The following is a 22,250-nucleotide window of genomic DNA, read 5'->3' on the forward strand; positions in this document are numbered from 1 at the left end:
AACAAAAAGAAGAAATTTTAGAAGAAGGCGGCCTAAAAATGGAGAAAAATCTGTTTCCTTGACACGAGTTAAGGTAAGCCCAGCCCGTGGAGAGTGAGACCACGCGGTTCTATGAACACGCGCCTATGCTCCCAACAAATCCCCGATTACTCGGAATTCGTGTGTCAGGAGGGTCAGGGTAGAATTTTGCCTTGGAGGGAAAGTTCCAGTAGGCAAGAGAGGCAAAAACGCCTACGAAGCATGTCCCCTAAGCTACCAGGTTTTGCACCCAAAATACTGGATATTTTGAACAAGCCTACCAAAAGTCCTACCCAGAAAAATTTCCCCAGAAAACGCACCCTATAAACCGTGTTCTTAAAGGATTTCCTACCACAAACGATACCCTAACCTAAAAGGCTTTTACCCTTCGTTCCCACAAAAAACCAACAAAACCCTGCATGTGGCTACAGTAAATATCTACCTAAGCTACAGTGAAAAATAATTTCAAAACGTGCATAGTCAGGAGACTTACAGTATGTGTTGGTTGAGAAAAGGATGAAGGGATCGCCTAGGTACGGACTTCGTCGGAGTATTTGATTCCAAAGCTTCAAAGGAACCCTTGCACCTGAATTTCTGGGACGCCAAAGATGGTAACCGGAAGGAGAAAAGGGGGGATTTTTTAGAGCAAGAAGAAGAGAAAACTCTGGAAAATTTCAAATGAACGGGTGGCCCATGTGTAAGGTGGCCACCCCTTTTATATACGTGAAAGGCCACGTGAGGAGGACCGTTGGATTGCCCTGATGTGGGATCCAAGGTCCTCCACTCGAAAGACGAAACGACGGCTGAGTATAGGCTAGGCCATTAAATGCGGTTCTCGGAAGACGTACCGTCACCAACCACGATGTTCCACGTATTCGGCGCCTGCGTAGAATGTGGAATATGAAGAGTTCATGGGGAAGCCTAAAAGCCCCTACTGTGGCCCTATGCGACGTCGTATACCACGAGCAGGGGCTTGGGGGGCAGATGTACACCCTGGTTTTCCCACGGGCTGTTAGCAAGCTGAGAGTCGGCCTAATCATGTCTACCAAGTGGACATCCCCAAGACCGGAGCTGCCATAGAAAGGCCCTACCTCCTCAGCTCGAGATAACATAAGGGTTCGCCAAGAATAGATTGAGTTTGGACTCTGAAGACCACAGGTCGAGGGAAGCATCCAGCTCGTGGTACAAGCTAGAGTTGGAGGCTGTGACCCTTTATAAAGTCAACCACGCAAGGTAAACGTGCATATACCAGACATCACGTGTCTGATATATCCCTAACTTCTCGGACACGCAGCATGAACGTGCGTATTCAGACACCCACGACTGGGTTGGGCTATGCGGCCCATTATCCCCTTACCTATTGGTTTGACCACACTTATGTGTCAGGTTTAGGAATTAATCATGAATGTCACAGAGTTGACATGATAGGTAAGAAGGTCACGAGATGACCTTCTTACCAACTCACGGGTGCCTTCTCCTATAAATATGGAGACCCTGGGAGTTACAAAGGGTTGGATTCTATTATGTAAAAAATACCCTGTAAAAGAATACCAAGCACATAGCAATAATATCGACTAGTGGAGTAGAAGGATTTTAACCTTTGAACCACCTAAAAAACGTATTTTGTGTCACCATTCCATTTCCAAGATCATTCATCTATTTCGGTTCAACATAAGCACTAATCCCTTTCTCTTATCTTCTTAATTACCTGTTGGCGAAGAGCCGCGTCAACAGGGGCGTATCGGCAAGATGTTGTTGTGATGAATATTATGTTCTCACAAGTGGTACCGGCCCGTTATGATGCATATCAGAATGCCAAGGAAGCAGATAAGAAAAGGTTTTTGTGGGATTCAGATGTGATATCAATGATTACGGGAATTGACAATCAATTTCTGGCATCGTGGAAGGGAGTAGACACTGCATATTGGTGCCAGAACTACCTTCAAGCGCATTGGTTTGCAGTTGAAGCCTCCATTTCTACTTGGACTCTGAATGTTTATGATTCGGACGTGACCGTGATAAGTGATAAACAACTGCAATCGTTTATGAAGTCATGGTCTACTTTGTTCCCATCGTTGTTATTGTAGTCACAACTTTTCAAGGACGACCCTTGGTTGACGATTCCACCTGGAGCTAAAAGATGCAAAGAGTTCAATGTGCACCGCATGCCAGTTGATTCAGTACCCCAAACCAAAGTCAGGTAAATAAAAGTCTAGTTTTTATTCAAGTTTTTTAAATTAAATTCTATGTTGATTTTGTTACTAATGCAATTTATGTTTTGGTTACAGTGGAGATTGTGGTGTGTACGCCATCAAGCACATCGAACACTTATTGGGTGATCTTCTTTTGTAAACATTGGGGCACTCCATCTGGTGTGATCTTCTCTTGATACAATTGTCTCCCTCCACCCAGTGTTATCTTCTGTCCTAACAGGTTGATTACTGCTTCGAGCAAGTGCTCGGCGTCCTTGAGTTGGGAGGTGTGCCTGTGCAAGAGGCAGTCCTGACTCTTCTTCTACTTGTTGGGCTTGGCAAATGTCTAACTCCTCATTTGAAATATCTGCACTATAATACGAGTCATCCTTGGAACCATCATCATTATCTTCAAAGCAATTACCAACTGGATCATCATTCACATAGGGATCGTACTCATATGCCTCAAGCACACCTGTGGGACCTCCTTGTGGTATATCAAGCTGAATAGTAGCCATCGGATCAGTAACTGGAACAAAAGTGCCCACCTCGCTAAGATGCTTGTAACTGCTACCTGCAGGAGATGGATCGACACTGGTCGTGTCTTTTTTGTTCACACTAGGAGAAGGATCTGATATGACATTCTTCTTAACTGGAGTCACACATAAGACTACCCGTTCTTTCAAGCTTATTCCTAAGAATACACGAACTTGACGATCATTCTTCAATTGAACCAGTGCAAATGGTTGCTCGCCGCATACGTATGGCACCTCGAGTTTCAATTCATACACCTCTCTATCCACCTGAAATGTCTCGTGCAGTATGTCAAGTAGTTGCAAGTAAGTGACATCATTCTCTACTGGTATCACTTCACCTTCAGCATCCTTAAAATACCATTTCCTACCATGCATTTCCCAAACACTGTTGTAAGAAACAAATTCGTAAACAGTAGAACCTGAAATAAAAAAACACAAATACAGTTAGCTGAAAAATAGATGGTAGGAAATGGTATTTTAACAATGCTGAAAAACATGACCATCGAGCCTCCATCGAGCATGCACGAAATAGTGAGAATGCACATTACCATCGAGCTTGCATCGAGAAGGTATCGAGTAACCATCGAGCACAACATGCAACGTAAAAAATGATGTGCCATCGAGCTTGCATCGAGCAGGCATCGAACATCCATCGAGCATGAATGAAATAGTGATAATGCACATTACCATCGAGTACCCATCGAGTAACCATCGAGCACAACATGCAACGTAAAAAATGATGTGCCATCGAGCTTGCATCAAGCAGGCATCGAGCATCCATCGAGCATGCATGAAATAGTGAGAATGCACATTGCCATCGAGTACCCATCAAGTAGGTATCGAGTAACCATCGAGTAGAACATGCAACCCTAAAATTGATGTGCCATCGAGCCTACATCGAGCAGGCATCGAGCATCCAACGAGCATGCATGAAATAGTGAGAATGCACATTACCATCGAGTACCCATCGAGTAGGTATCGAGTACCCATCGAGCAGAACATGCAACCCTAAAATTGATGTGCCATCGAGCCTGCATCGAGCTGGCATCGAGCACAACACAAACCCATAAAATTCCCAGAAAACGCAGATCGACAAAAAACTAGAAAAAACCCAAAAAAATGTACAAATATTGCTCAGATCTATTCGAAATGCTCAAAAAGTTTAAAGGAAACATCACTAATCCAAGTATTTAAGAAAAAATTGCTTACCCATTAAATTTTTCTCCAAGATTTCTCAACCCTTACTTTGGTCTTGATCCCCCTCTACAAATGGCTTTCTTAGTGGCAGTCCCAAGCTCGATGGGGTTCTACCGTGGTGCTCTTAGTGGTGGTGTGAGGTGAGGTGAGGAAGAAACAAGAAGAAGGAAGAGAGGAGGAGGGAAGAGAGGAGATAGTTGTTTTTAGGGGTATTTTCGGTATCCAAAAATGAATTGACATTATTTTGTAATGTTAAAAATACCTAGCATTATTTTGTATTACACCATACTATTAAGCATAAAAAGTCAAATTTCCCTTTGTAAACCCATTGGGTATTCGGAGTAATTAGAGTTTGTCTCACTGTTTAATTACTCATTAATTATGTAATTAGAAATAATTAAGGAGTGCAATTACACTATCCAATAATTATATAATTAAAAGTAATTGAGAGATTTATCTAATTCTCATAGCCTTAATGAGAATTTGGTGTAATTAGGCTATGTAATTACTAATTAATATAAATTTTAAATAATATTTATTACATAATGTAATTTTTATGTATAATTACTAATTGTTTTGTCAAACATAACAATAAAAATTCATAAGTTATTACAACTTGACATCTAAATACATTTTGTATTTTAAAATAGAGTATAATTACATGACCTATTAATTATAAAGTTGCTTCCAAACATGTCTAACGGCTGAAAAAAAAAGGAGTGATTGTGTAAGGAGCCCTCTTTTGAATAGTACAACACAAATTTTATTTAATTTATTTTAAGCGTTTATGCATTTTTAGATCTTGTGTTTTGACTCATTATCTGTTTGGACTCTGTGTTTTGACAAATTATTTTTTGGACCATGTGTTTTCTAAAATAGTTCAAATAGACCCATAAACCCGATTTTGATCAAAGTTTTTTTTAACTAAAATCACAAATAATTCATCAAACTAACAACTCAAAACAAAAATACAGTCATTCTGTCTAATAACTGTGTTGTTATATTCAATTTTTTGTTCATCAAAATCAAGTTTAGGGACCCATTTGAACAATTTTACAAAACACAGGGTCCAAAAAATAATTTATCAAAACACATGGTCCAAACAAGTAATGAGGCAAAATACAAGGTCTAAAAATATATAAACCCTTATTTTAATGAAATTGAACAGTACTTTTTTTTTGGGTAGATTTATACCTTTTGGCTCCCTTGTTTAAGTTATGTTGGTCCAAGTTTTCATTCAAATGCTATAGAGGTGCAAATGTAGAAATGTGTGACACTAGTCAATTATTATGCTTAAATCTCAAACTATTCCTTAGAGTTTGGGTCTAGCCCAAGGTCTATAGTCATTTAATGTTGTACAAGAAGGGACTATCAAGATAGTGCTTTAGCTGTTATTTTGGATCGAGACGGAGAAGAGCTACTCGTGAGGGAAAGTTCTCGAGTTAGAAAGTCTTATATATACATATATATATAACAATTTTTCTACTTCACTTTAAGCCTATTGGTAGGGTTCTCAGTGTTTCTCGACCTGTGAACAGTTTTCGGCGCGACTTTTTTTTATAATCGTGTATATTGTAGCTATTTAGAGCATCTTGCAAATTTTCAGAAAATTTCGAATAGTTTACAGTACCGAAAACTAGGTTCAAACATGTTGTTTTCTACGCACATAAAAAAAATTAGTCACGCGTGCAACAACATGTTTGAACCTAGTTTTCGGTACTGTAAACTATTCGGAACTTTCTGAAAATTTGCAGGATATTCTAAATAGCTACAATATACACGGTCATAAAAAAAAATCGCACCAAAAACTGTTTACGGGTTATAAACACTGAGAGCCCTACCGGTAGGGCTTAAAGTGAAGCCCCTATAGGAGAATTCTCATATATATACATATATAATATATATATACTAGATACAAGCAACGTGCAATATGCATGTTTGCTTAGTTTTATTTATAGAATTTATTAATTATTTTTATTAAATTTATATTAATGTAATACAAATTTTGAAATAAGTATTCTATTTTAATTAAATTATTTATTTATTTTTGTTTAAGTTTATGTTTGTTCTAGTTTTTTAATTTAGAAATGACAATAAAATATTATATATTATATGTTTAATGTAATATTAAATATTATACGTGGATTTTAAATATAAATTTCTTACTAGTTTTTTTTTTTTTAAAATAAGCAATTTGTTGCTAATTCATAGTAGATTATATTATATGTTTAATATGATATTATTTTAATAAGTGAGTTTATAAGTTTAGTTAAATTTTATTTAAGTTATAAAACGTATGATTTTATTATTTTAAAATAATTATCATTGTAAAATATCTGAAAAATATCATATTTTAAATCGTTTAATTATTTATTATTTTTAAATAATTGTCATTGTAAAATATCTAAAAAAAATATATCTTATTTTAATTTTTTTAATTATTTATTTTATTTTATTTAAGTTTAAGTGTTTACAAACTACCGTTAAACATAAGAATATTCTGTTAAATATAAGAATATTCTGTTAAATATAAGAATATTCCGTTAAAGTTAACATTAAAAAAATAAAAAACCGTTAAAACAAAAAATTTCCATTATCTACACACTTATTATATAAAAGATATATATATATACATAGTCTAATTCTCAAGCATAAACTTTGTGTGTTGTTCGGGAGGAATGCAATATTTTTCATAGGAAAACATAAGTGCTCTTATGATGTTGGATTAAGTGTAGCTCTTAATGAAGGCTATCACCGTTGATCTGATCATGGGGTACCATGTGTTGGGGGAGAGTGAACTTACGCCACCTATCTAGATAGATTTGGGAAAAAAACTTGCAATGTAGGGATCCAAAAAATTAAGGGAGAAAATAAGTGCAAACTAGAAAACGAAATCCAACCTATGATGAGAAGAAGAATACCACTTTGGAACTTCAATATTGGGAGAGAAAACACCATAAGGCTCATACACGAGAGGTATCGTTGTCCAAATTCTCTATTTCCTAGCCCACCATTGATGCTTGAGGCTTTTTCTAATAGAAATGGAATTAAGATTGAATAAGCTTTTGAAATTCCCAAGACAAGCACTTTCTTGATGAATTTCTTGGAGAAATTTTATGATCTTTGAGAGCTAGAGAGAGAGAGAGAGAGTTAAAAAGCGTGATCAAGACTTCATAACTCTAAAGGACCCCTTTTATATTGTAGGCACCATCATCATGACTAACAATTAGGATAACACCTTTTAAACGCACATTTTCAAGTCAAAACGCACATTAATTTCTCAATGCCAGGCGACATGTCACCTGTCGTAGCCATTAATGGTTTAACAGCTACAGGCGATATGTTGTCATATAGGTTGCAACATATCGCCATCCCTCTATCTAAGGTGTCCAAAATTTCCCTTAAACACCTCCAAATTACTCAAAACTTTTAGGTGATGCTTAGATACCTCGTTGTATTTTAGCCCTAAAAAGGTCAATTATAGATACCTATAACAAAAACTCATATTTTCACTTCAACTTAAGTGAAACTGTTAAGTATTTTACACCACCTTGTGTAAAATTAACTAAACATTATATTTGATCATTCTCAACATTCCTCTACTTGGTTACATATAATCCTATATTTTCTAACTCAAACAACATTGGCGCATAAAGTAAAGTATCATTCGATTTGAACTTTTCCTTAATGAAAGTACCACAAAGCCTTATTGAAATCATTGGTTGCTTAAAAGCTTGAACCAAGTATTTCCATGATAAAACCGGTGATATTTCACACACCTTTACTTGATATTCATTTTCCTATTTTTCTCTCTTAGCACTAACATGGTCATGTGCTCATCCATTCATGATCTTTCTGGGGAACCACCAACTCCAACTCCTATGGGAGGCGGCACCATCTCTAAATTCACATAGATGAAAATCTTATAATATCTTTGCTACCTTTAGAGATGCTTGTTGAACTCAACTGAAGTTCATTAAAATCCCTAGGCTTAACCCTCACTCGGTAGCAACCAACATTAACCATCTTGGATGGAACTCACAATTGTTTAGTGTTGAAAATTATCTACTTATCAATGACTTGTTTTTAGCCATTGAACTCTTTCTCTTGATGTTTACAAGTTAGGATTTAGGTTGCCATCATTGGAAAATCTCTTATTTTAGGAGTTTTAGTCTCATCCCTTTAGATATAAAACTTACTGACCTTCTCAGAAGAGGTTTTGTAAATGGATCCGCTAAGTTCTCACTAGTCTTAACATGTGAGATAGATATGATTCCATCTTGAATCAATATTTTCACATACTCATGTCTTAGACTAATGTGTCTAGACTTTTCATTATACACATTATTGTATGCTCTGGCAAGAGTAGCTTTTCTATCACAATGTATTGAGATTGTCGATACTATATCAGCTGTAAAATGGATGTCCAACATAAGATCCCTAAGCCACTCGGCCTCTTTGCCAATTACCGCTAGAGCTATAAACTCAACTTCTATGGTTGAGTGTGATATACAAGTTTGTTTATTGGAACCCCAAGAAATAACACCACTTCCAAGTGTAAATACCCAACTAGTGGTTGAGATATTGTTTCCCACACTCAATATCCAACTTGCATCAGAATATCCTTCGAGTATCTTAGGAAAATTTAAGTAATGGAGGCTAACATCTTTGGTTTTCTAAAGGTACCCTAGGACTCTCTCAATAGCTCTCAATTGCTCGATACTTGGATTGCTAGTAAACCTACTAAGTTTACTAATCGTGTATGAAATGTCCGTCTAGTACACTGAATGGCGTACATTACGCTCCCTATTTTGAGTCATCGCTCTTCCTCCATTCTTTTCAAGATTTATGTTTGAATCGAATGATGTATTTGTCTATTTGATTTTGAGATGACTAAATTTTTCAAGCACTTTCTTTACACAATGGGATTGGCTCAAAGCATAAGCCTCACAATTTCTTCTAACCTTGATAACTAGAATGGTATCTACCTCTCTGAGGTCTTTCATTTTTAAGGTAGAAGATATAAATCTCTTTGTTTTCATTATCCATTTCATGTCGTTACTCAAAATCAACATATCATTAACGTAGAGACACACTAGTATGCCATCGTCATCATAAGTCTAACAATATAAACACTTGTTCTTTTTATTGTGTCTAAACCCATTTAAAATATTATATTTATCAAACTTCTCATGCCATTGTTTTGTTGTTTGTTTTAAACCATATAATGATTTAACCATTCTACATACTTTATGTTCATTTCCTTAGAAAACAAAACCCTCTGGTTGTTCCATATAGACCTCCGCTTTGAGGTCTCAATTTAGGAATGTCATCTTGACATAAATTTGATGAACATAAAGGTGATGTATTGATGATAAGGCAAATAATAATTTAATAGAAGTTGTCCTTGATACCAGTGCATATGTGTCAAAATAATTTATTCCCTTTTTTCGTTTAAAGCATTTGGCTACTAATCTAGCCTTGAAGGTTTGTATTGTACCATCGGTATGATATTTCCTTCGTAACACCCATTTGCACCCAATTATTTTTTACCCTTGTGGGAGGTCACCAATTCACATGCGTGGCTAGACATAATTGAATATATTTCATCATTTATTGTCTCCTTCCAAAAGGTGGAGTCTCTTGAAGACATTGCTTCTTTGAAAGTTTTGGGATCATCTTCGATTTGAAAAACTATTGGAAATATCCAAGTGACTTCTTTGAGGTTTCATTCTACTAGATAATATGTTTCCACTTGAGAGCATTTCTTAATTGATCCCAACTCTTTAAGCTCTGGCTTCTTCTATGCAACATAGGTTGCTTATCAACCTTTGTAGATGTCTCATCTTGAGACTCTCTAATTTGAATAGGTTATTTAGAGTTATTGTTACCACATGACATATTCTCAAAGAGCTCAACCTTTCTTGATTCAATTATTACATTAGACTGAAAGTATAATAATCTATAAGCTTTTCTAATTGAGGCATAGCCAATAAAAGTACATCTTCTAACCCTAGGACCCAACTTTGTCCTTTTAGGATTTGTGCGCTTACAATAAGCAAGACACCCCCACACTATAAGATAACCAATATTCGGTTTCTTTCATTTTCATACCTCATATGGAGATATATTATTTTTCTTCATAGGAATACGATTCAAGATATGACATGCGGATAACAAGGCTTCACCCCACAAATTGAAACATGATTTAAAATGTAATAGCATAGCATTAACCATTTCAAAAAGTGTCTTATTTTTCCTTTCCGCTATACTATTTTGTTGTGGAGTATATGGGGTTGTACATTCATGTATTATACCATGTTTTTCACAAAACAAGTTGAATTCATTTGAAAATTGTTCACCACCCATATCACTTCTAAGCACTTTAATTTTCCTTTGCAATTGATTTTCAACCTCGGTTGTATATATTTTAAACACATTAAATGCTTCATATTTGTTCTTAATCATATGTGAACCTAGAACAATCATCAATAGAGGAAATAAAATACCCACTTCCACCTCTTGGTAAACATACCATTTAGTTCACATAAATTACTATGTAGCAAATCTAGCAAGTTAGAATTTCTATCTGTTAGGAAAACTTATACAGGATCTTTATTTATTTTCATATATATCTAATATTAAACAAATTAATACGAGATAGCCTAAAACATGTTTCTAAAATTGAATTCAAAGAGAAACAAAGAATAGAATACTTACAGTATATGCAGCGGAAGGAAACAATCCTTCCTTCAGTTTCTCTAACTCTTGTATCCTCTTTGTCGCAGAGTATTATCAAGAAACTGAACCGATCTTCTATTTTCTTCACAATCTTCCAATGTATCCTTAGAACCACCTAGACTAGTGTGGGCAATTCTCAACACATGAAATAGATATAGAGAGAAGAAGAGAAAATAACAAAGAGGCTTAGAAAAGGACTTGTGTTTAGAGAGAATCTAAAACTATCAGAAAACCAGTGATTAAACTTATGTTTTGACTTCTCTCTAAGCACTTATTTTATAGACTAAATTAGGCCATTTAATTTAATTAAAAATCAATAAAATAATAGCCATTTTGAAGCCCTAGGTCGAAATTATCATGGGCTATAGGCCCGTGAAATTTCTCATTTGATTAGAAGCCCATTGGACTTAAAATCAAAGCCTGTATTATTTTCTATTAATTTAATTAATTAAATAATTATTTAAATCATTTATCAAATTAATTATTTATAATTTGAACCTTGATTTAAACTTATTTATTAATTTAGATACCAATTTATCTTAATTAATAAATCTGCCATAATTTCTCTTTTCTTCTCAAAATTACACAACTCTGTGAAACTATCCAAAATTGACCTGGTCAACTTTGATAATTCTAATTGATGATTAAATCAATTAATTGATACTATCTAGATGATTTTATCCAAGGTACAATGGGGACCATGGGCCTATGAAATCAAGCTCCAATAAGTTATCATAAATCTAACAAATAAATTTACTAACTTATTAATTCCTCGTGACTCCACTATAGACTCGGAATTGCACTCTTGAATTCATAGAACGCTCTATAACAAATATAGATACGCTATTAATTATCTATTGTTACAACCATAATTGTCACTCGATCCTCTATAGACAGTCTACAATGAGATATGACTAAAATATTGTTTTATCCCTCATTGTATTTTATCCTTAAAACACTTAGTTCCTTGTAAATGATATTTCAGTAAAGTAATATAATTACTGAAATGAGATCTCTATCATTTAACACCTTGAACCAAACTAAAAGGAAACCATTGTTTCACTTCTTCATCAGAAGCTATAGATGTTCATATCTATGATTAACACTCCTACTCAATTATACTATCGAGTTCCCAAGATGTAAGTATGGGCTAGTCCGTAGGGTAAGCTGGTAACGAATAAGTCAAAGAACTCAAATAATACAATCAATTAGAATACTAATCACTCAGAATTGAGATTGAATTGAATTGACCTATGGTCAACTATATGATATGACTAGAATAGATAATAACGGTATGTTTACCTATCTTATCACCTGTCAATATCAGTCCAGTCCGATGTAACAAATACATCCAATCTTATCTACTTTGCTAATGTTCTGGAAAGAACATAACACTGTAATGTGTAAGTAAATCATATCGTAGATTGGCAAGTCAGTGTAAATCCTGTGCACTGACTAATCTTAGGACTAACTTATTTTGAACATATAATCATATTTATATTTGACTGTGATGGCGTCACTATAAATAAGATTAGCTATATGCTCGGGATTTAATTGAAGTTTATATTAAACAAATAATCATGAAAATAAAACATGTGAGCAAAGTGATTGACCAAGTCAAAAAATGATTTCTATTATTTTATTGATAATAAAATAAGATTACAAAGAATTTGAGTTTTAATTAGGGCATAAAACCCCAACACTATCAACACTGGGGAAAGACTTCTTAACCATTTTTTAAGTTCTACATAGTTCACATTTATCATGCTCAAAAATATCACAATGAATCAATCCACATTTAATTATTATTTTGATAGTACTATAACATATATGTGCAAGTCTATAATGTTATAGAGTAATAGAATTTGTGTCAAGCATATAAGAAGAAGAAATAGAAGCTCTATTTGTGTTTGATAACTCTAGAATATAGAGTTATCTAAGGCACTTTTAGGCTAATAAAATGAAGCAATTTGAGTGATATGTATTCTTTGTGTTTATTTTATGTTTAATTTCCTTTTATTTGTGTGTGTGTGTGTGTGTGTGTGTGTGTGTTTTAGTTCTTGTTGTTGAGAAAGGATCAAAACAATTAAAAAATATTGGAAAATTATCTAGTTGATGTAGGACCTTTTAGTGCTTGAAGTCAGTGCCACGCACAAGTAAGCAATGCTACCAGGAATATATCATATGTCAATTATCCAAATGCAGGGCATTCAACATGCTTACTTAACAATTGCTAGCATACTTAGGATCATGCACAAACACAGAGACTCAAGCTCTGATCAATCTCATATTCAACATTCATGGCATGCCCTAACCACATGTTTCTCGTGCATCACATACTGGGTGTAGTTTTCTTACCTCTAGTTCGAGCGAGAATTAACAAATGAACGACCCTTGAGAACGATCAATCCTTTAATCCCTTAGCAGTCACCTAGTCATAACCAAATACAACCTCCATTAATGAAAATCAACCATAAAAGGGTCTTGACCTAAACCTCACTCGCAGGACCCCGAATTGTACCCAAACGATGAGTAGATTCGATCCCGAGCCTTAGGAATTGAAACCCCAAGCCAAAAACCCTCAAAAGTGCCCAAAATATGCATCAGAGAAAACAGGGTAGCGCTACAGCGCTGCCCCCCTAGCGCAATTACTTGCTCACCAAATCTACTATATGGCTGGCCAGTTAAGGGTATAAATGTCATTTTGATTTTTCAATATTGTTTCCAAAATTACCCAAAATCAAATCCTTATTTTTTTTAAAATAATAATTAATTAATTACTTGTTCAAAATAACTATTTATATTTTGAATATTTATTTAATTTATTTTACTAATATTCATACTAACTTATCAATATCAATAAAATTGCCCAAATGTCTATAAAACTCTCTTTTGAGTATTTCTAATTGAATCCTCAAACTTTCTCTTATTTCTAATTCTCACCTAATATCAATAAATAATTTACCATTATTTATTTATGTTGACCCAGTCAACTCGATATTACTTATTGATGATTAAATCAATTATTTGAAACTATTAGATCTATTTTTACTAGAGACGGCATGGCGACCATAAATCCATGAACCCAAGCTACAATAAGTTCTCGTGAGTTTATTTATAGTAATAAATTATCTCACAACTTATTAATTCTAAGTCTATAGACTTGAAATTGAACTCTTAAATTCACATAATGTATTTTCCAAGCCACAAATACATTATCTATTGTTATAACCATTACAATCAATCAAGAATCTATCAATGACTTACTAACGAGCCGGGTGCAAATTACAATTTTACCTCTCATCAATATTTTATCCTTAACTCTTATTGAGTTCCTTATAAATGATATTTCCATGAACTTAATCACATAAATGAGATCTCAATCATTCAACCTTTTTAACAAAGCAATTAAGGAAATCTTCTTTTCACTTCTCATACAGAAGTTATAGATTTCATATCTATGAATAATACTCCTACTCATTTACACTACTAAATCTCCAAGATGTAAGTATGGGCTAGACCATAGGGTAAGCTAGTAACGAACAAATCAATAGATTTAAATAATATAATTAGCAGAATATTATCACTCAGAATTAAGATCGACTTGACCTATGGTCAACGTTGTGGCATTGATTAGATTCGATAACAACGATACTTATTTATCTATCAATAATCAATATCAGTCCTAGTGCGATGTACCCAAATACATCTGATCTTATCTACTTGGTTGATGCCTTGGACAAGACATCACACCCCGAATGTGTAAGTAGATCATATCGTAGATTACAAAATCAGTGAAATTCCAATGCACTGATTTAATCTTAGGATTCATTCTTTTGAACATATAATTACAATTATAATCCACTGTGACCTAGTCACTATAATTGTAACTATCCATATGTTTGATATTTTATGAATGCTTGTATAAATTGAATAAACATGTAATAAAATAGGCGAACAATGCGATTGAATAAACAAAATGATTTTTTGTAACGTCCCGAATTCGATATTTAAGGCGGAGTGCCTTGATTATTGTGCCATGAGAGCATAATTGGATTTGTATGTGGAATTAACGGAATATATGTGTGATTATGCGATATTAATGATTCATGTAATGTGATTGGATATGCATGTTTGTGTGTATTAAATATGCATGTGGGCCCATTTCTGTAAATTAGGGCATATCTGTAATTTTTGACATGTTGAGGGTATATTTATATTATGTATGTATTGTGAGTGAGACCCCAATGTTATGGGGATATATTTGAGATACGTGGTCCGAGACGATCCTAGTGGGTGGATTAGCAGAATAGTCACAAGGAGGTCAAATACCCAGCTCGAGGTGAGCCTAGGGGTATTTTGAGAATGTAGTATGTATTCGAGGTTGAACAGGTAACGGGCAATTATTTAGTGATTATATGGGTATGTCGGGATTAATTGGAAATGTATAGGACTACTTGAGGATTAGCGGGATATGTGGCAAATGAAAATTTTTCCCTTAGGGCCATTAAAGGATAAGGCTGTGACTAAGGGTATTTTGGTCTTTTTGTCAAAATGATAGACTTAGTGTAACGCCCTACTTCCTTAGAGTCGTTACTAAGTGAGTTTAAAACGTGCATTTAACTGGCTAATCGAGGTTTTAGATCAAACAATGTAACTAAGCCATAAACAGAGGAAAAACTTTAGAAATGAATTCACTTCATTGAAAATAATAAAAGTTTAACACTTGGGATCCCAAAATACAGTTTAGAAATATTTACAACATATAAACTGAACCAAGTCGACTAAACGACAAAATATAGGTTTATTTACAAACATCTCCCAAATTCCACTCGCTGTGGCAGCCAGGCTGGCCAAACATGTACACGCCGCTTCATGCCTGCTACACTCGTGGTTGGTTGGCTTTCTCCTTATCCTTACCTGCACCACAGAGCATCTGTGAGCCGAAGCCCAGCAAGAAAACCCACAAACAGATAACATATGCAACACATATATCAAGCATATAAACAGGCCACTAATGGGCTAAACACATACGGCCTAGCCGTCCCAGGCGTTTACCAAGCCCTGGGTTCGCGGTCCACACCGTGAGGATATCCCAGGTATCCTTTAGGGACTCGCCCTGGCAACTCGCACTCCACGTGCTCAACGCTGCTCCCGGCCCCTTGCCGTACCCAGCCTCGCACTCAACGTGCCTAACGCCGTTCCCGGCCCTTCGTCGTTCCCGGCCCCAGCCGGTCTCGGCCTACACCGTTCCCGGCTCTTGCCGATCATTCACATAATAACATACATAGCATAGCAAGCAAATACAAAATTCTAGCATACTCAGCTAAAGGGCTATGCCCCGCAGTTCTAACATATTGGGCTCAGCCCTGCATACCAATTCTATTTCAACACATTGGGCTCAGCCCTGCACACAAGCTCTATGGGAACAAGGGTTTTCTTACCTGAGTCCCGAGCTCACCGAGCACCGCTATCCCGAGCACATTCCTCTAACTTTAGCCTCGCCAGAACCCTAGTCACAACACATTAACAATAACCATCCATCAAGTTCTAATCCAATAAATAACTTTGAGCCACAACCCTAACCTCCGGGACCTTGAATTCTATCAATCCGGATGATAAAATCCATCCCGATCCTTAACCATTGAGTTCCCAAGCCTAAACACTCTTAAAAATACTAACTGGCACTAAGAGCCACGGCCCCTCCCTCAAGCGCCGCGGCTAGCCTCAAAGCAGAGGCTATCACTCCCCTGCAACACACACAGGCCGCGGCGCGCGCACCAAGCGTCGCGGCGCGCATGAACTCCTCGGCCACCCTCGGCCGCGCGCGCACACGGGCCGCGGCCCTCATCACCGAACCCAGATTTTCTCACCATTTTCCCACCCCTTCCCTCAAGCCAATTCACCCAAAACTCATCTATCAAACCGAGATAATTAGCACATATATTCCAGCTCAATAATAACTCAATAACAACATCAAAACCCATCAAAATCTACTCCAAAACTCAACTAAAACCCCCAAGAACAAATTAGATTCTACCTACATGCATAGCTTAGAAATACAACTGAAATTTAAGCATAACTCCCATGGTAAAGCTTACCTTTTGTTGAATTAAACCTCTGAAGTTGAACCTTAATCCCCAAGCTCCTAGCTCCTTAACTTCACAGCCCAAAGTCCTCAATTTCCTGACTATTCCTCCAAAGTTCTCCTTTGATATGTCTTAGAGAAGAGAAGGTGAGATAGAGAGAGGGTAATAGGAAGTTATCCTCAGCTGAGAAGGAGAGTATAAGTCGGTTTCTCTAAGCTTCTAAACAATTCTCCCTTTTTGTTTTATTCACTTAAGTCTATGTGGTTACCTCAAGGCTCCGGGTACCAAAACGTCCCCGAGGGCAAAATGGTAAATTTCCCCAATATTTCCGCCTAGACATTCTATCCTCAAATATATCTCAAAATATTTACTTTCATGTCCCGATAATCCCATAACACACCTAGTACCCAAATTACCCCTCGACTCGCCCCGAGTTAGAATCTCAACCCCGTTGTGACTCTCTAGCTGACCGCTCCCCAGGACTGTCTTGGATCGTGCTGCGCAGACATATCACATATATATCGCATTTATCACATTTATGCCCCTAATATCCAGACGGGGCCCACATGCACATTTAACTCAACTAAACATGCATTAATATCAAATATTCACATAAATCCACATATTAGCTCATTAATCCATTTATTGCCCTCCAGGCACACTAATCAAGGCCCTAAGCCCGATTAGAAAATTCGGGTCGTTACACTTAGCCTTAGTAATATAATTCTGTAGAAGCTGAGGGAAACCAAACCAGAAGGAAACACTTAACTCAACTCACTTTCTCCCTTTCTTCTCTTGAAGCCTTGGAGGTTTTGTTTGATTTTGGGAAGAAAGGCTTGGACACTTGAGGCTTGAAGCTACAAATTGACTAACAGCAGCATAGGGGGCGTGGTTCTCCATTGAGGTAAGGTTTTCTCTGAATTTTTGGTAGTTTCAACTATACTTTAAAGGTTTTCCTTAAGGTTTAAGCCTTAGTTTGATTTTGGGATTTTTATGAAAGTATGGGGTAGTTTTTGGGGTAATAATGATGATTATGTTGTATTTATGTGAGTTCTAGATATAATTTTGGATTTGGGTGTTGATTTGGATGGATTTCTTTGGATTTGGATAGAGGAAAATGCAGGGAGTTCTAGGTTTGGAGCTTGAGCCGCAGCCCTGTTCTTCAAGCGTCGAGGCCCATGTGCGTGAGAAGACCCTGGAGGGTCTCTGAAACTGCCCAGGCGTCGCGGCGCAGGTTGAGCCGTGTTGTTGCTCGCATCCCCCAGAATAGAGCCTCAGGGCTCTCTAACTTGTAGCACGTACGACTCAAATAGGAGATATTGGCCAATTAAGGGTTTTCAGCTCGGGAACTCAAATCTTAAGGCTCGTGAAGGATTCTACAACCCGGCTTTGTAGAATTTGAGGTCCCGAAGGCTAGTATGTTATTTCAAAGGCTTTTAATTGATTTAGATTGTGATGGCTATTTATCACTATGTGATGACCCAACTATTTCTAAGACCTTAGACCATTAAAACTAATAGACATAGCTACTACTTTGAAGAAAACATACATAAGAAATAACCATAACTTTTATTAAAACTCTAAAATAAATGTTGTGCAAATTATAAAATAAAACGTGGTATGGGTACCCATTGTTTAATAAAACATAACTTTAAATTATTTGTTCAAAACTAAATGCGAAATTACAAAAGAAAACATAATTAATAACTAAAATAAACGTCATCCTCGATCGACTCGCAGCCCATTCATCCTCAACACACAAGTCAAGCCACCAAGAATCCTTCCGCCTCCATATCTAGATTCTTGCATCACACAAAAAAAATAAAGGAGTGAGCCTAATGCCCGGCAAGGAAAAATCTACTAACCACATATAACATAAATCAGATACATAAAACTATATCATAAACATATACTACAAAACATATATCATATATGACTACAATGGCCATCATACTTCTTGGGGCTTGTTAACTAAGCAAGTCATATGCCCATAGATTTGTGGGGCTTGCTAGCCAAGATGGTCATATGCCCATAAATTATTGGGGCTTGCTAGCTAGACAAGTCATGTGCCCAAGGACTATAAACATACGTAACATAACATAACATAACATAAGATAACATAACATTAGCATAACATAACATAAGCATAACATATCATATAAACATATAAAATCTATCCTATTTTCCTTACCAAAACCGGGATATTTGAGAACAAGAGCGGGATTAGAACACTCCTAAAACCAACAATAAGAATGGTGAGTTTCTAAAGAAAATAGATGAAAAGGAAACTAAACCATCAAAGAGGAAACTTACCAAGAAGAACCTTAGATCAAAGAACTTAAACACCTAACCACAAAACCATAAACAGAAGTTAGGATCTGAAAGAAACTTAAGGAAAACTAAGGAATCATAAAAAAATAAAACTTATGAATAATATTACCTTGGATGAACTAGAACCGATCTACACTTCAATATCGAAAACACACTTTATCTCACTACCCAAGTATTTATAAAGCTTAAGATGATAAAGCTTTTATCCCCAAAACCCAAGTGTATCACTCTATAGAAATCCTAGTAGCTTGAAGGCTCTGAACACAGCTTGAAGAATGAGAGAAATGGCTGGGTACTAGGTCCTATTTATAGAGTTCAAGGAATGAAAATATCTCCTTTTTGGCTTGAATAAAATAATGAATATTAAATGAAAAATACTTGAATATTCGGTAAACAGATGCTTAAGACTCGATCAAAAACGTTCAGAGGCAAGTCAAGAGGTTAAGGGATGAATCAAACTCGAATTTCTCGGAGTTCGAAAAACTATTCCTAGGGCCAATATATCGCCCACCCTAGGTGATATATCGTCTGACCCTATATCCCGAGTGCTCGTGATTTCGTTCGTGCAAAGTCACGTGTTTTCCGTATCTCCCGTGTTGCGATATATCGCCTATAAGGTTGTGATATGTCGGCATACGTAGATAATATAAACGCGTTTTTGCACGAATTTAGGATAATTAGAGTTGATTAATCAGGTTTGACTAAGTAATACGTATTCCAACAAGGTCTGGAAGGGTCTAGAGCTTCTAGAAACTTCTATTATTGAATTATCCATTTAAAATGCTTAAATCCTCAAATAAACAAGATTGTGACAAGTGTCATGCTCTTAATGGTTCTGGAAGATTCTAGAGTTTCTAGAACTTTCTTATAATTAAATCCTTAAACAAACATGATTATGACAAGTGTCATACTCTTAATGGTTCTATCTAAACCTTAGGTTATAATTAAAATATTTCTATGACCAAAAATATTAATCAAACCTTATGTTATAATTAATATTTCTAAACTATAGGTTAAACTTATAAAATCCATAACTATAGCTACGAGTGTCCTACTAAGTCCCGGTTTGAACCAAAATCCATGAAATCTAAAATACTACAAAATATTACTAACTATATAGCTAGCTAAGTAAACATTATGGGACTCTACACACTATGTTGTGACTAGGTCTTACCGCTCAGGCTCGGGATTAGGGATTGTGCTCGGGATCGCTTTGGGTTGTCAACTTGAAACACAAGGTAAGAAAACTGCCTATGCTCGTAGAGTTGTATTGTACTTAGTGTAGTGTGTATGGTTTGCAACTAGTACATCATATGTGTGTTTGTGACGGAGCGGCAAAGGCTGGAATCGGCAAAGGTCGTGAACGGCAAAGGCTGGAATCGGCAATAAGCATTCTGAATGCAAGCCGCCAGGGCGAGACCTTCTAAGGGTGTTGTACACACCAGTTCAGTGAAGACCGTGAACCCTATGCCTGGTAACACACCTTGATCAGCGTAGGTCGCTACGTGAATTATCTGTTGTATCTATTTATGTTATGTGTTTATTGAAATGAATTGTTGTATGCTATGTTTATGGATTTTTCTTGCTGGGCCTCGGCTCACGGGTGCTCTATGGTGCAGGTAAGGGCAAAGGAAAGACCGACCAAGCATGAGTTGGAGGGCATGGAGCAGCGCGTACATGTTTGGCCTACCTGGCTGCCACAGCTGGGGTTGTTTTGAGGGACACATTGTAAACGTTCGATTTTATCGCTTAAGTCGAGTGTACCCACATTTTTGGATTATAAATATATTTCAAAACAGTATTTTGGGATCCCAATGTAACACTTTTATGATTCAAATGAATGTTCAACATTTTGTATTTAAATTTCATTAAACGAGTCCTTATTTTAATTTAATCACACTTTTTGGTCTAAAACCTCGATTAGCGAGCTAATGGCACATTTTAAAATCACATGGTAACAGCTCTAGGGTAGTAGGGCATTACATTTTTATTTCTTTTATTAATAATAAAAACGTGTTACATGAGAAATATGATTTTATTAAGGGCATAAAACCCAACATATCAAACTTCACATTCCATTGTTTTGGAGCTTGTTTCAAACCATATAATGATTTGACAAGTCTACACACTTTATGTTCATTTCCTTGAAGAACAAAACCCTATGTTTGCTCCATATAAACCTCCTCCTCGAGATCTCCATTTAGGAATGATGTTTTGACATCCACTTGGTGAACATAAATGTTATATATAGATGATAAGGCAAATAACAATCTAATAGAAGTAGTTCTTGCTACTGATGCATATGTGTCAAAGTAATATATTCCCTTCTTTTGTTTGAATCATTTGGCTACTGATCCTGCTTTAAAGGTTTGTATGGTGCCATCAGTATGGTATTTTCTTCTAAATACTCATTTTCACCCAATTGGTTTAGACCCATTTGGAAGATCAATCATTCCCAAGTGTGGTTAGACATGATTGAATCCATTTCATCATTTATTGCCTCCTTCAAAAAAGCGGAGTCCCTTAAGGACATAGCTTCTTTGAAAGTTTTGGGATCATCCTCTAATTGAAGTACTATTGGATATTTCCAAGTGACCTCCTCATTATCTCCTTCTGTAAGGTATATAGTGTCTCTATTTGAGAACACTTACCACTTTATCCCAAATCTTTGAGCATTTGGCTTCTTCTGGCAATATAGGTTGCTCACCAACCCTTTTAGGAGTCTTCTCTTGAGGCTCTCTAATTTGAGTTGGTTCTGTTAACTTGTCATCGCATAACATGTTCTCAAAGAACTCAACCTCTCTTAATTCAATTATTACATTAGCTCCAAATATAACACCATGTTCTTCACAAAACACATTAAAATCATTTGAAAAGTACTCAACACCTCTATCACTTCTATGAGTCTTAATTTTCCTTTCCAATTGATTTTTTACTTCAGCTTTATATATTTCAAATGCATTAAATGCCTCGTCATTACTCTCAAATACACATAAGTATACATAGGGCAATCATCTATAAAAGTTATGAAGTATCTACTTCTTCCTCCAGTCAACATTCCATTTAGTTCACATAGATCACTATGTATCAAATCTAACAATTTAGAATTTCTTTCAACACTGGGAAAATGTTTCTTTACCATTTTA

The sequence above is a fragment of the Humulus lupulus genome, chromosome 8, assembly GCF_963169125.1.
Source record: "Humulus lupulus chromosome 8, drHumLupu1.1, whole genome shotgun sequence".
Classification (NCBI taxonomy): domain Eukaryota; kingdom Viridiplantae; phylum Streptophyta; class Magnoliopsida; order Rosales; family Cannabaceae; genus Humulus; species Humulus lupulus.